This window comes from Lithobates pipiens, unplaced genomic scaffold (assembly GCF_037356315.1).
Source record: "Lithobates pipiens isolate NorthernLeopardFrog02 unplaced genomic scaffold, aLitPip1_a1.2 Scaffold_18, whole genome shotgun sequence".
Lineage (NCBI taxonomy): Eukaryota > Metazoa > Chordata > Amphibia > Anura > Ranidae > Lithobates > Lithobates pipiens.
In genome coordinates, this window is record NW_027507758.1 from 579,840,236 (window position 1) to 579,855,646 (window position 15,411).

General features: G+C 53.3%; 4 non-coding genes across 4 annotated transcripts; all 4 read left to right on the forward strand.

Moving 5' to 3' along the window:
* On the forward strand, positions 1-73 carry TRNAA-AGC (transfer RNA alanine (anticodon AGC)). Its single transcript has one exon. It is a non-coding gene; the product is annotated as a tRNA-Ala (tRNA).
* Positions 74-2,225: 2,152 nt separating this feature from the next.
* On the forward strand, positions 2,226-2,298 carry TRNAA-AGC (transfer RNA alanine (anticodon AGC)). Its single transcript has one exon. It is a non-coding gene; the product is annotated as a tRNA-Ala (tRNA).
* Positions 2,299-4,437: 2,139 nt separating this feature from the next.
* On the forward strand, positions 4,438-4,510 carry TRNAA-AGC (transfer RNA alanine (anticodon AGC)). The gene has a single exon. It is a non-coding gene; the product is annotated as a tRNA-Ala (tRNA).
* A 6,563-nt stretch (positions 4,511-11,073) lies between these two features.
* On the forward strand, positions 11,074-11,146 carry TRNAA-AGC (transfer RNA alanine (anticodon AGC)). Its single transcript has one exon. It is a non-coding gene; the product is annotated as a tRNA-Ala (tRNA).
* The last annotated feature ends 4,265 nt before the right edge of the window (positions 11,147-15,411 follow it).

A 15,411-nucleotide genomic window follows, 5' to 3' on the forward strand; every position in this document is an offset into this window, starting at 1 on the left:
GGGGGATTAGCTCAAATGGTAGAGCGCTCGCTTAGCATGCGAGAGGTAGCGGGATCGATGCCCGCATTCTCCAAATGCAGCTTTCCTGATTTGCCAGGAGACACCTTGCTTTTGTGTTTGATGTTGAAGCTTGGAACCGAGCGCCGTGAGCAACATGGAAAGCCGGAGTCCTCCTCATAACGCGTGCCAAGGCGTTGCCACGTTTTTGTGGTGGCAACTGTGGCTTCAGCCAAAGTCACGTAGGCAGTGTTGGACAAAAGCAATCTAGTAAACAAAGCACGAGCAGGCCTCCATGGCCAAGAGACAATATTTCATTAGCGCAAAAGGTGCCAGTGCCATGCTTACGCTGAGAGCTTTGGACTCGTTGAATCACCTGAATCAGGTTCAACTTCTCTTTGTGTGCGAAAGAAAGGCCTTTGGGCCCGCACGCAAGCAAATATCGATTGGCATAGGAAAAGGCAACGTAGCAGAGGATGGTTTCGATCCATCGACCTCTGGGTTATGGGCCCAGCACGCTTCCGCTGCGCCACTCTGCTCTTGTCGCTGACCAACCTCAACAACCACATGTGGATGTAGTTTGCCAGCGATTCCCACGGGGAGTGGGTCCATGTGGCAAAGTCACAATGTAGACGACTAGGCGTTTCCATTGATTTTCGACCAGCGAATCCCAAGTCAAGCGTGGGCGAGAGCTGGACTCTCCTAGACCAGCTGAGCGAGGGTGGTGGCAAGTGGCCCGGCGTGGAGCATTGGTGGTTCAGTGGTAGAATTCTCGCCTGCCACGCGGGAGGCCCGGGTTCGATTCCCGGCCAATGCAATTATGGGCTCTTTGTGTTTGCAGCGCTCTCCCCCAATTTCCAGCCCCGTGGAGTGCATCAAGGCACAAGGTGTTTCTTGTCGAGAATGTACTAGGCGGTGTGAGTGCTTTTTGAAACCAGCCTTCTCCCAATTACATCATTGAAACCCATGGGGCCATACCTCTGAAGGGGCTCAGTTGTCAAAGGTCGTAGGAGGGAAAAAAAAGGGGGGTGAAAACCTTCTACGCTAGGAAAGCGGGTGGCTCTCCTGGTGTCTAGCGGCCAGAGCAGGTTGTGGATTTCGCAAAACTGACTATATTTTACACATAGCCCAGGAGAGGACAGGGATCAGCCATAGCGCAAGCAACACACTCGAGCAAAGGGGGATTAGCTCAAGTGGCAGAGCGCTCGCTTTGCATGCGAGAGGTAGCGGGATCGATGCCCGCATTCTCCAAACGCAGCTTTCCTGGTTTCACGGGAGGCACCTTGCTTTTGTGTTTGATGTTGAAGCTTGGAACCGAGCGCCGTGAGCAACATGGGAAGCCGGAGTGCTCCTCATAACATGTGCCAAGGCATTGCCACGTTTTTGTGGTGGCATCTGTGGCTTCAGCCAAAGTCACGTAGGCAGTATTGGACAAAAGCAATCAATTAAAGAAAGCACGACCAGGCTTCCATGGCCAAGAGACAATATTCCATTAGGGGGAAAGGTGCCAGTGCCATGCTTACGCTGAGAGCTTTGGACTCGTTGAATCACCTGAATCAGGTTCAACTTCTCTTTGTGTGCGAAAGAAAGGCCTTTGGGCCCGCAAGCAAATATCGATTGGCATAGGAAAAGGCAACGTAGCAGAGGATGGTTTCGATCCATCGACCTCTGGGTTATGGGCCCAGCACGCTTCCGCTGCGCCACTCTGCTCTTGTCGCTGGCCATCCTCATGGATTTCGACAAGCGAATCCCAAGTCAAGCGTGGGCGAGAGCTGGACTCTCCTAGGCCAGCTGAGCGAGGGTGGTGGCGCCTGGCCCGGCGTGGAGCATTGGTGGTTCAGTGGTAGAATTCTCGCCTGCCACGCGGGAGGCCCGGGTTCGATTCCCGGCCAATGCAATTATGGGCTCTTGGTGTTTGTAGCTCTCTCCCCCAATTTCCAGCCCCATGGAATGCCTCAAGGCACAAGGTGTTTCTTGTCGAGAATGTATTAGGCGGTGTGAGTGCTTTTTGAAACCACCTTCTCCCAATGACATCATTGAAACCCATGGGGCCATACTTCAGAAGGGGCTCAGTTGTCCAAGGTCTTGGGGGAGTGGCTCTCCTGGTGTCTAGCGGCCAGAGCAAGTTGTGGATTTAGCAAAACTGCCTATAGTTTACACATAGCCCAGGAGAGGACAGGGATCAGCCATAGCACAAGCAACAACCTCAAGCAACAACCTCAAGCAAAGGGGGATTAGCTCAAATGGTAGAGCGCTCGCTTAGCATGCGAGAGGTAGCGGGATCGATGCCCGCATTCTCCAAATGCAGCTTTCCTGATTTGCCAGGAGACACCTTGCTTTTGTGTTTGATGTTGAAGCTTGGAACCGAGCGCCGTGAGCAACATGGAAAGCCGGAGTCCTCCTCATAACGCGTGCCAAGGCGTTGCCACGTTTTTGTGGTGGCAACTGTGGCTTCAGCCAAAGTCACGTAGGCAGTGTTGGACAAAAGCAATCTAGTAAACAAAGCACGAGCAGGCCTCCATGGCCAAGAGACAATATTTCATTAGCGCAAAAGGTGCCAGTGCCATGCTTACGCTGAGAGCTTTGGACTCGTTGAATCACCTGAATCAGGTTCAACTTCTCTTTGTGTGCGAAAGAAAGGCCTTTGGGCCCGCACGCAAGCAAATATCGATTGGCATAGGAAAGGGCAACGTAGCAGAGGATGGTTTCGATCCATCGACCTCTGGGTTATGGGCCCAGCACGCTTCCGCTGCGCCACTCTGCTCTTGTCGCTGACCAACCTCAACAACCACATGTGGATGTAGTTTGCCAGCGATTCCCACGGGGAGTGGGTCCATGTGGCAAAGTCACAATGTAGACGACTAGGCGTTTCCATTGATTTTCGACCAGCGAATCCCAAGTCAAGCGTGGGCGAGAGCTGGACTCTCCTAGACCAGCTGAGCGAGGGTGGTGGCAAGTGGCCCGGCGTGGAGCATTGGTGGTTCAGTGGTAGAATTCTCGCCTGCCACGCGGGAGGCCCGGGTTCGATTCCCGGCCAATGCAATTATGGGCTCTTTGTGTTTGCAGCGCTCTCCCCCAATTTCCAGCCCCGTGGAGTGCATCAAGGCACAAGGTGTTTCTTGTCGAGAATGTACTAGGCGGTGTGAGTGCTTTTTGAAACCAGCCTTCTCCCAATTACATCATTGAAACCCATGGGGCCATACCTCTGAAGGGGCTCAGTTGTCAAAGGTCGTAGGAGGGAAAAAAAAGGGGGGTGCAAACCTTCTACGCTAGGAAAGCGGGTGGCTCTCCTGGTGTCTAGCGGCCAGAGCAGGTTGTGGATTTCGCAAAACTGACTATATTTTACACATAGCCCAGGAGAGGACAGGGATCAGCCATAGCGCAAGCAACACACTCGAGCAAAGGGGGATTAGCTCAAGTGGCAGAGTGCTCGCTTTGCATGCGAGAGGTAGCGGGATTGATGCCCGCATTCTCCAAACGCAGCTTTCCTGGTTTCACGGGAGGCACCTTGCTTTTGTGTTTGATGTTGAAGCTTGGAACCGAGCGCCGTGAGCAACATGGGAAGCCGGAGTGCTCCTCATAACATGTGCCAAGGCATTGCCACGTTTTTGTGGTGGCATCTGTGGCTTCAGCCAAAGTCACGTAGGCAGTATTGGACAAAAGCAATCAATTAAAGAAAGCACGACCAGGCTTCCATGGCCAAGAGACAATATTCCATTAGGGGGAAAGGTGCCAGTGCCATGCTTACGCTGAGAGCTTTGGACTCGTTGAATCACCTGAATCAGGTTCAACTTCTCTTTGTGTGCGAAAGAAAGGCCTTTGGGCCCGCAAGCAAATATCGATTGGCATAGGAAAAGGCAACGTAGCAGAGGATGGTTTCGATCCATCGACCTCTGGGTTATGGGCCCAGCACGCTTCCGCTGCGCCACTCTGCTCTTGTCGCTGACCATCCTCATGGATTTCGACAAGCGAATCCCAAGTCAAGCGTGGGCGAGAGCTGGACTCTCCTAGGCCAGCTGAGCGAGGGTGGTGGCGCCTGGCCCGGCGTGGAGCATTGGTGGTTCAGTGGTAGAATTCTCGCCTGCCACGCGGGAGGCCCGGGTTCGATTCCCGGCCAATGCAATTATGGGCTCTTGGTGTTTGTAGCTCTCTCCCCCAATTTCCAGCCCCATGGAATGCCTCAAGGCACAAGGTGTTTCTTGTCGAGAATGTATTAGGCGGTGTGAGTGCTTTTTGAAACCACCTTCTCCCAATGACATCATTGAAACCCATGGGGCCATACTTCAGAAGGGGCTCAGTTGTCCAAGGTCTTGGGGGAGTGGCTCTCCTGGTGTCTAGCGGCCAGAGCAAGTTGTGGATTTAGCAAAACTGCCTATAGTTTACACATAGCCCAGGAGAGGACAGGGATCAGCCATAGCACAAGCAACAACCTCAAGCAAAGGGGGATTAGCTCAAATGGTAGAGCGCTCGCTTAGCATGCGAGAGGTAGCGGGATCGATGCCCGCATTCTCCAAATGCAGCTTTCCTGATTTGCCAGGAGACACCTTGCTTTTGTGTTTGATGTTGAAGCTTGGAACCGAGCGCCGTGAGCAACATGGGAAGCCGGAGTCCTCCTCATAACGCGTGCCAAGGCGTTGCCACGTTTTTGTGGTGGCAACTGTGGCTTCAGCCAAAGTCACGTAGGCAGTGTTGGACAAAAGCAATCTAGTAAACAAAGCACGAGCAGGCCTCCATGGCCAAGAGACAATATTTCATTAGCGCAAAAGGTGCCAGTGCCATGCTTACGCTGAGAGCTTTGGACTCGTTGAATCACCTGAATCAGGTTCAACTTCTCTTTGTGTGTGAAAGAAAGGCCTTTGGGCCCGCACGCAAGCAAATATCGATTGGCATAGGAAAGGGCAACGTAGCAGAGGATGGTTTCGATCCATCGACCTCTGGGTTATGGGCCCAGCACGCTTCCGCTGCGCCACTCTGCTCTTGTCGCTGACCAATCTCAACAACCACATGTGGATGTAGTTTGCCAGCGATTCCCACGGGGAGTGGGTCCATGTGGCAAAGTCACAATGTAGACGACTAGGCGTTTCCATTGATTTTCGACCAGCGAATCCCAAGTCAAGCGTGGGCGAGAGCTGGACTCTCCTAGACCAGCTGAGCGAGGGTGGTGGCAAGTGGCCCGGCGTGGAGCATTGGTGGTTCAGTGGTAGAATTCTCGCCTGCCACGCGGGAGGCCCGGGTTCGATTCCCGGCCAATGCAATTATGGGCTCTTTGTGTTTGCAGCGCTCTCCCCCAATTTCCAACCCCGTGGAGTGCATCAAGGCACAAGGTGTTTCTTGTCGAGAATGTACTAGGCGGTGTGAGTGCTTTTTGAAACCAGCCTTCTCCCAATTACATCATTGAAACCCATGGGGCCATACCTCTGAAGGGGCTCAGTTGTCAAAGGTCGTAGGAGGGAAAAAAAAGGGGGGTGCAAACCTTCTACGCTAGGAAAGCGGGTGGCTCTCCTGGTGTCTAGCGGCCAGAGCAGGTTGTGGATTTCGCAAAACTGACTATATTTTACACATAGCCCAGGAGAGGACAGGGATCAGCCATAGCGCAAGCAACACACTCGAGCAAAGGGGGATTAGCTCAAGTGGCAGAGCGCTCGCTTTGCATGCGAGAGGTAGCGGGATCGATGCCCGCATTCTCCAAACGCAGCTTTCCTGGTTTCACGGGAGGCACCTTGCTTTTGTGTTTGATGTTGAAGCTTGGAACCGAGCGCCGTGAGCAACATGGGAAGCCGGAGTGCTCCTCATAACATGTGCCAAGGCATTGCCACGTTTTTGTGGTGGCATCTGTGGCTTCAGCCAAAGTCACGTAGGCAGTATTGGACAAAAGCAATCAATTAAAGAAAGCACGACCAGGCTTCCATGGCCAAGAGACAATATTCCATTAGGGGGAAAGGTGCCAGTGCCATGCTTACGCTGAGAGCTTTGGACTCGTTGAATCACCTGAATCAGGTTCAACTTCTCTTTGTGTGCGAAAGAAAGGCCTTTGGGCCCGCAAGCAAATATCGATTGGCATAGGAAAAGGCAACGTAGCAGAGGATGGTTTCGATCCATCGACCTCTGGGTTATGGGCCCAGCACGCTTCCGCTGCGCCACTCTGCTCTTGTCGCTGACCATCCTCATGGATTTCGACAAGCGAATCCCAAGTCAAGCGTGGGCGAGAGCTGGACTCTCCTAGGCCAGCTGAGCGAGGGTGGTGGCGCCTGGCCCGGCGTGGAGCATTGGTGGTTCAGTGGTAGAATTCTCGCCTGCCACGCGGGAGGCCCGGGTTCGATTCCCGGCCAATGCAATTATGGGCTCTTGGTGTTTGTAGCTCTCTCCCCCAATTTCCAGCCCCATGGAATGCCTCAAGGCACAAGGTGTTTCTTGTCGAGAATGTATTAGGCGGTGTGAGTGCTTTTTGAAACCACCTTCTCCCAATGACATCATTGAAACCCATGGGGCCATACTTCAGAAGGGGCTCAGTTGTCCAAGGTCTTGGGGGAGTGGCTCTCCTGGTGTCTAGCGGCCAGAGCAAGTTGTGGATTTAGCAAAACTGCCTATAGTTTACACATAGCCCAGGAGAGGACAGGGATCAGCCATAGCACAAGCAACAACCTCAAGCAAAGGGGGATTAGCTCAAATGGTAGAGCGATCGCTTAGCATGCGAGAGGTAGCGGGATCGATGCCCGCATTCTCCAAATGCAGCTTTCCTGATTTGCCAGGAGACACCTTGCTTTTGTGTTTGATGTTGAAGCTTGGAACCGAGCGCCGTGAGCAACATGGGAAGCCGGAGTCCTCCTCATAACGCGTGCCAAGGCGTTGCCACGTTTTTGTGGTGGCAACTGTGGCTTCAGCCAAAGTCACGTAGGCAGTGTTGGACAAAAGCAATCTAGTAAACAAAGCACGAGCAGGCCTCCATGGCCAAGAGACAATATTTCATTAGCGCAAAAGGTGCCAGTGCCATGCTTACGCTGAGAGCTTTGGACTCGTTGAATCACCTGAATCAGGTTCAACTTCTCTTTGTGTGCGAAAGAAAGGCCTTTGGGCCCGCACGCAAGCAAATATTGATTGGCATAGGAAAAGGCAACGTAGCAGAGGATGGTTTCGATCCATCGACCTCTGGGTTATGGGCCCAGCACGCTTCCGCTGCGCCACTCTGCTCTTGTCGCTGACCAACCTCAACAACCACATGTGGATGTAGTTTGCCAGCGATTCCCACGGGGAGTGGGTCCATGTGGCAAAGTCACAATGTAGACGACTAGGCGTTTCCATTGATTTTCGACCAGCGAATCCCAAGTCAAGCGTGGGCGAGAGCTGGACTCTCCTAGACCAGCTGAGCGAGGGTGGTGGCAAGTGGGCCGGCGTGGAGCATTGGTGGTTCAGTGGTAGAATTCTCGCCTGCCACGCGGGAGGCCCGGGTTCGATTCCCGGCCAATGCAATTATGGGCTCTTTGTGTTTGCAGCGCTCTCCCCCAATTTCCAGCCCCGTGGAGTGCATCAAGGCACAAGGTGTTTCTTGTCGAGAATGTATTAGGCGGTGTGAGTGCTTTTTGAAACCAGCCTTCTCCCAATTACATCATTGAAACCCATGGGGCCATACCTCTGAAGGGGCTCAGTTGTCAAAGGTCGTAGGAGGGAAAAAAAAGGGGGGTGCAAACCTTCTACGCTAGGAAAGCGGGTGGCTCTCCTGGTGTCTAGCGGCCAGAGCAGGTTGTGGATTTCGCAAAACTGACTATATTTTACACATAGCCCAGGAGAGGACAGGGATCAGCCATAGCGCAAGCAACACACTCGAGCAAAGGGGGATTAGCTCAAGTGGCAGAGCGCTCGCTTTGCATGCGAGAGGTAGCGGGATCGATGCCCGCATTCTCCAAACGCAGCTTTCCTGGTTTCACGGGAGGCACCTTGCTTTTGTGTTTGATGTTGAAGCTTGGAACCGAGCGCCGTGAGCAACATGGGAAGCCGGAGTGCTCCTCATAACATGTGCCAAGGCATTGCCACGTTTTTGTGGTGGCATCTGTGGCTTCAGCCAAAGTCACGTAGGCAGTATTGGACAAAAGCAATCAATTAAAGAAAGCACGACCAGGCTTCCATGGCCAAGAGACAATATTCCATTAGGGGGAAAGGTGCCAGTGCCATGCTTACGCTGAGAGCTTTGGACTCGTTGAATCACCTGAATCAGGTTCAACTTCTCTTTGTGTGCGAAAGAAAGGCCTTTGGGCCCGCAAGCAAATATCGATTGGCATAGGAAAAGGCAACGTAGCAGAGGATGGTTTCGATCCATCGACCTCTGGGTTATGGGCCCAGCACGCTTCCGCTGCGCCACTCTGCTCTTGTCGCTGACCATCCTCATGGATTTCGACAAGCGAATCCCAAGTCAAGCGTGGGCGAGAGCTGGACTCTCCTAGGCCAGCTGAGCGAGGGTGGTGGCACCTGGCCCGGCGTGGAGCATTGGTGGTTCAGTGGTAGAATTCTCGCCTGCCACGCGGGAGGCCCGGGTTCGATTCCCGGCCAATGCAATTATGGGCTCTTGGTGTTTGTAGCTCTCTCCCCCAATTTCCAGCCCCATGGAATGCCTCAAGGCACAAGGTGTTTCTTGTCGAGAATGTATTAGGCGGTGTGAGTGCTTTTTGAAACCACCTTCTCCCAATGACATCATTGAAACCCATGGGGCCATACTTCAGAAGGGGCTCAGTTGTCCAAGGTCTTGGGGGAGTGGCTCTCCTGGTGTCTAGCGGCCAGAGCAAGTTGTGGATTTAGCAAAACTGCCTATAGTTTACACATAGCCCAGGAGAGGACAGGGATCAGCCATAGCACAAGCAACAACCTCAAGCAAAGGGGGATTAGCTCGAATGGTAGAGCGCTCGCTTAGCATGCGAGAGGTAGCGGGATCGATGCCCGCATTCTCCAAATGCAGCTTTCCTGATTTGCCAGGAGACACCTTGCTTTTGTGTTTGATGTTGAAGCTTGGAACCGAGCGCCGTGAGCAACATGGGAAGCCGGAGTCCTCCTCATAACGCGTGCCAAGGCGTTGCCACGTTTTTGTGGTGGCAACTGTTGCTTCAGCCAAAGTCACGTAGGCAGCGTTGGACAAAAGCAATCTAGTAAACAAAGCACGAGCAGGCCTCCATGGCCAAGAGACAATATTTCATTAGCGCAAAAGGTGCCAGTGCCATGCTTACGCTGAGAGCTTTGGACTCGTTGAATCACCTGAATCAGGTTCAACTTCTCTTTGTGTGCAAAAGAAAGGCCTTTGGGCCCGCACGCAAGCAAATATCGATTGGCATAGAAAAAGGCAACGTAGCAGAGGATGGTTTCGATCCATCGACCTCTGGGTTATGGGCCCAGCACGCTTCCGCTGCGCCACTCTGCTCTTGTTGCTGAGCAACCTCAACAACCACATGTGGATGTAGTTTGCCAGCGATTCCCACGGGGAGTGGGTCCATGTGGCAAAGTCACAATGTAGACGACTAGGCGTTTCCATTGATTTTCGACCAGCGAATCCCAAGTCAAGCGTGGGCGAGAGCTGGACTCTCCTAGACCAGCTGAGCGAGGGTGGTGGCAAGTGGCCCGGCGTGGAGCATTGGTGGTTCAGTGGTAGAATTCTCGCCTGCCACGCGGGAGGCCCGGGTTCGATTCCCGGCCAATGCAATTATGGGCTCTTTGTGTTTGCAGCGCTCTCCCCCAATTTCCAGCCCCGTGGAGTGCCTCAAGGCACAAGGTGTTTCTTGTCGAGAATGTACTAGGCGGTGTGAGTGCTTTTTGAAACCAGCCTTCTCCCAATTACATCATTGAAACCCATGGGGCCATACCTCTGAAGGGGCTCAGTTGTCAAAGGTCGTAGGAGGGAAAAAAAAGGGGGGTGCAAACCTTCTACGCTAGGAAAGCGGGTGGCTCTCCTGGTGTCTAGCGGCCAGAGCAGGTTGTGGATTTCGCAAAACTGACTATATTTTACACATAGCCCAGGAGAGGACAGGGATCAGCCATAGCGCAAGCAACACACTCGAGCAAAGGGGGATTAGCTCAAGTGGCAGAGCGCTCGCTTTGCATGCGAGAGGTAGCGGGATCGATGCCCGCATTCTCCAAACGCAGCTTTCCTGGTTTCACGGGAGGCACCTTGCTTTTGTGTTTGATGTTGAAGCTTGGAACCGAGCGCCGTGAGCAACATGGGAAGCCGGAGTGCTCCTCATAACATGTGCCAAGGCATTGCCACGTTTTTGTGGTGGCATCTGTGGCTTCAGCCAAAGTCACGTAGGCAGTATTGGACAAAAGCAATCAATTAAAGAAAGCACGACCAGGCTTCCATGGCCAAGAGACAATATTCCATTAGGGGGAAAGGTGCCAGTGCCATGCTTACGCTGAGAGCTTTGGACTCGTTGAATCACCTGAATCAGGTTCAACTTCTCTTTGTGTGCGAAAGAAAGGCCTTTGGGCCCGCAAGCAAATATCGATTGGCATAGGAAAAGGCAACGTAGCAGAGGATGGTTTCGATCCATCGACCTCTGGGTTATGGGCCCAGCACGCTTCCGCTGCGCCACTCTGCTCTTGTCGCTGGCCATCCTCATGGATTTCGACAAGCGAATCCCAAGTCAAGCGTGGGCGAGAGCTGGACTCTCCTAGGCCAGCTGAGCGAGGGTGGTGGCGCCTGGCCCAGCGTGGAGCATTGGTGGTTCAGTGGTAGAATTCTCGCCTGCCACGCGGGAGGCCCGGGTTCGATTCCCGGCCAATGCAATTATGGGCTCTTGGTGTTTGTAGCTCTCTCCCCCAATTTCCAGCCCCATGGAATGCCTCAAGGCACAAGGTGTTTCTTGTCGAGAATGTATTAGGCGGTGTGAGTGCTTTTTGAAACCACCTTCTCCCAATGACATCATTGAAACCCATGGGGCCATACTTCAGAAGGGGCTCAGTTGTCCAAGGTCTTGGGGGAGTGGCTCTCCTGGTGTCTAGCGGCCAGAGCAAGTTGTGGATTTAGCAAAACTGCCTATAGTTTACACATAGCCCAGGAGAGGACAGGGATCAGCCATAGCACAAGCAACAACCTCAAGCAAAGGGGGATTAGCTCAAATGGTAGAGCGCTCGCTTAGCATGCGAGAGGTAGCGGGATCGATGCCCGCATTCTCCAAATGCAGCTTTCCTGATTTGCCAGGAGACACCTTGCTTTTGTGTTTGATGTTGAAGCTTGGAACCGAGCGCCGTGAGCAACATGGGAAGCCGGAGTCCTCCTCATAACGCGTGCCAAGGCGTTGCCACGTTTTTGTGGTGGCAACTGTGGCTTCAGCCAAAGTCACGTAGGCAGTGTTGGACAAAAGCAATCTAGTAAACAAAGCACGAGCAGGCCTCCATGGCCAAGAGACAATATTTCATTAGCGCAAAAGGTGCCAGTGCCATGCTTACGCTGAGAGCTTTGGACTCGTTGAATCACCTGAATCAGGTTCAACTTCTCTTTGTGTGCGAAAGAAAGGCCTTTGGGCCCGCACGCAAGCAAATATCGATTGGCATAGGAAAAGGGAACCTAGCAGAGGATGGTTTCGATCCATCGACCTCTGGGTTATGGGCCCAGCACGCTTCCGCTGCGCCACTCTGCTCTTGTCGCTGACCAACCTCAACAACCACATGTGGATGTAGTTTGCCAGCGATTCCCACGGGGAGTGGGTCCATGTGGCAAAGTCACAATGTAGACGACTAGGCGTTTCCATTGATTTTCGACCAGCGAATCCCAAGTCAAGCGTGGGCGAGAGCTGGACTCTCCTAGACCAGCTGAGCGAGGGTGGTGGCAAGTGGCCCGGCGTGGAGCATTGGTGGTTCAGTGGTAGAATTCTCGCCTGCCACGCGGGAGGCCCGGGTTCGATTCCCGGCCAATGCAATTATGGGCTCTTTGTGTTTGCAGCGCTCTCCCCCAATTTCCAGCCCCGTGGAGTGCATCAAGGCACAAGGTGTTTCTTGTCGAGAATGTACTAGGCGGTGTGAGTGCTTTTTGAAACCAGCCTTCTCCCAATTACATCATTGAAACCCATGGGGCCATACCTCTGAAGGGGCTCAGTTGTCAAAGGTCGTAGGAGGGAAAAAAAAGGGGGGTGCAAACCTTCTACGCTAGGAAAGCGGGTGGCTCTCCTGGTGTCTAGCGGCCAGAGCAGGTTGTGGATTTCGCAAAACTGACTATATTTTACACATAGCCCAGGAGAGGACAGGGATCAGCCATAGCGCAAGCAACACACTCGAGCAAAGGGGGATTAGCTCAAGTGGCAGAGCGCTCGCTTTGCATGCGAGAGGTAGCGGGATCGATGCCCGCATTCTCCAAACGCAGCTTTCCTGGTTTCACGGGAGGCACCTTGCTTTTGTGTTTGATGTTGAAGCTTGGAACCGAGCGCCGTGAGCAACATGGGAAGCCGGAGTGCTCCTCATAACATGTGCCAAGGCATTGCCACGTTTTTGTGGTGGCATCTGTGGCTTCAGCCAAAGTCACGTAGGCAGTATTGGACAAAAGCAATCAATTAAAGAAAGCACGACCAGGCTTCCATGGCCAAGAGACAATATTCCATTAGGGGGAAAGGTGCCAGTGCCATGCTTACGCTGAGAGCTTTGGACTCGTTGAATCACCTGAATCAGGTTCAACTTCTCTTTGTGTGCGAAAGAAAGGCCTTTGGGCCCGCAAGCAAATATCGATTGGCATAGGAAAAGGCAACGTAGCAGAGGATGGTTTCGATCCATCGACCTCTGGGTTATGGGCCCAGCACGCTTCCGCTGCGCCACTCTGCTCTTGTCGCTGGCCATCCTCATGGATTTCGACAAGCGAATCCCAAGTCAAGCGTGGGCGAGAGCTGGACTCTCCTAGGCCAGCTGAGCGAGGGTGGTGGCGCCTGGCCCGGCGTGGAGCATTGGTGGTTCAGTGGTAGAATTCTCGCCTGCCACGCGGGAGGCCCGGGTTCGATTCCCGGCCAATGCAATTATGGGCTCTTGGTGTTTGTAGCTCTCTCCCCCAATTTCCAGCCCCATGGAATGCCTCAAGGCACAAGGTGTTTCTTGTCGAGAATGTATTAGGCGGTGTGAGTGCTTTTTGAAACCACCTTCTCCCAATGACATCATTGAAACCCATGGGGCCATACTTCAGAAGGGGCTCAGTTGTCCAAGGTCTTGGGGGAGTGGCTCTCCTGGTGTCTAGCGGCCAGAGCAAGTTGTGGATTTAGCAAAACTGCCTATAGTTTACACATAGCCCAGGAGAGGACAGGGATCAGCCATAGCACAAGCAACAACCTCAAGCAACAACCTCAAGCAAAGGGGGATTAGCGCAAATGGTAGAGCGCTCGCTTAGCATGTGAGAGGTAGCGGGATCGATGCCCGCATTCTCCAAATGCAGCTTTCCTGATTTGCCAGGAGACACCTTGCTTTTGTGTTTGATGTTGAAGCTTGGAACCGAGCGCCGTGAGCAACATGGGAAGCCGGAGTCCTCCTCATAACGCGTGCCAAGGCGTTGCCACATTTTTGTGGTGGCAACTGTGGCTTCAGCCAAAGTCACGTAGGCAGTGTTGGACAAAAGCAATCTAGTAAACAAAGCACGAGCAGGCCTCCATGGCCAAGAGACAATATTTCATTAGCGCAAAAGGTGCCAGTGCCATGCTTACGCTGAGAGCTTTGGACTCGTTGAATCACCTGAATCAGGTTCAACTTCTCTTTGTGTGCGAAAGAAAGGCCTTTGGGCCCGCACGCAAGCAAATATCGATTGGCATAGGAAAGGGCAACGTAGCAGAGGATGGTTTCGATCCATCGACCTCTGGGTTATGGGCCCAGCATGCTTCCGCTGCGCCACTCTGCTCTTGTCGCTGACCAACCTCAACAACCACATGTGGATGTAGTTTGCCAGCGATTCCCACGGGGAGTGGGTCCATGTGGCAAAGTCACAATGTAGACGACTAGGCGTTTCCATTGATTTTCGACCAGCGAATCCCAAGTCAAGCGTGGGCGAGAGCTGGACTCTCCTAGACCAGCTGAGCGAGGGTGGTGGCAAGTGGCCCGGCGTGGAGCATTGGTGGTTCAGTGGTAGAATTCTCGCCTGCCACGCGGGAGGCCCGGGTTCGATTCCCGGCCAATGCAATTATGGGCTCTTTGTGTTTGCAGCGCTCTCCCCCAATTTCCAGCCCCGTGGAGTGCATCAAGGCACAAGGTGTTTCTTGTCGAGAATGTACTAGGCGGTGTGAGTGCTTTTTGAAACCAGCCTTCTCCCAATTACATCATTGAAACCCATGGGGCCATACCTCTGAAGGGGCTCAGTTGTCAAAGGTCGTAGGAGGGAAAAAAAAGGGGGGTGCAAACCTTCTACGCTAGGAAAGCGGGTGGCTCTCCTGGTGTCTAGCGGCCAGAGCAGGTTGTGGATTTCGCAAAACTGACTATATTTTACACATAGCCCAGGAGAGGACAGGGATCAGCCATAGCGCAAGCAACACACTCGAGCAAAGGGGGATTAGCTCAAGTGGCAGAGCGCTCGCTTTGCATGCGAGAGGTAGCGGGATCGATGCCCGCATTCTCCAAACGCAGCTTTCCTGGTTTCACGGGAGGCACCTTGCTTTTGTGTTTGATGTTGAAGCTTGGAACCGAGCGCCGTGAGCAACATGGGAAGCCGGAGTGCTCCTCATAACATGTGCCAAGGCATTGCCACGTTTTTGTGGTGGCATCTGTGGCTTCAGCCAAAGTCACGTAGGCAGTATTGGACAAAAGCAATCAATTAAAGAAAGCACGACCAGGCTTCCATGGCCAAGAGACAATATTCCATTAGGGGGAAAGGTGCCAGTGCCATGCTTACGCTGAGAGCTTTGGACTCGTTGAATCACCTGAATCAGGTTCAACTTCTCTTTGTGTGCGAAAGAAAGGCCTTTGGGCCCGCAAGCAAATATCGATTGGCATAGGAAAAGGCAACGTAGCAGAGGATGGTTTCGATCCATCGACCTCTGGGTTATGGGCCCAGCACGCTTCCGCTGCGCCACTCTGCTCTTGTCGCTGGCCATCCTCATGGATTTCGACAAGCGAATCCCAAGTCAAGCATGGGCGAGAGCTGGACTCTCCTAGGCCAGCTGAGCGAGGGTGGTGGCGCCTGGCCCGGCGTGGAGCATTGGTGGTTCAGTGGTAGAATTCTCGCCTGCCACGCGGGAGGCCCGGGTTCGATTCCCGGCCAATGCAATTATGGGCTCTTGGTGTTTGTAGCTCTCTCCCCCAATTTCCAGCCCCATGGAATGCCTCAAGGCACAAGGTGTTTCTTGTCGAGAATGTATTAGGCGGTGTGAGTGCTTTTTGAAACCACCTTCTCCCAATGACATCATTGAAACCCATGGGGCCATACTTCAGAAGGGGCTCAGTTGTCCAAGGTCTTGGGGGAGTGGCTCTCCTGGTGTCTAGCGG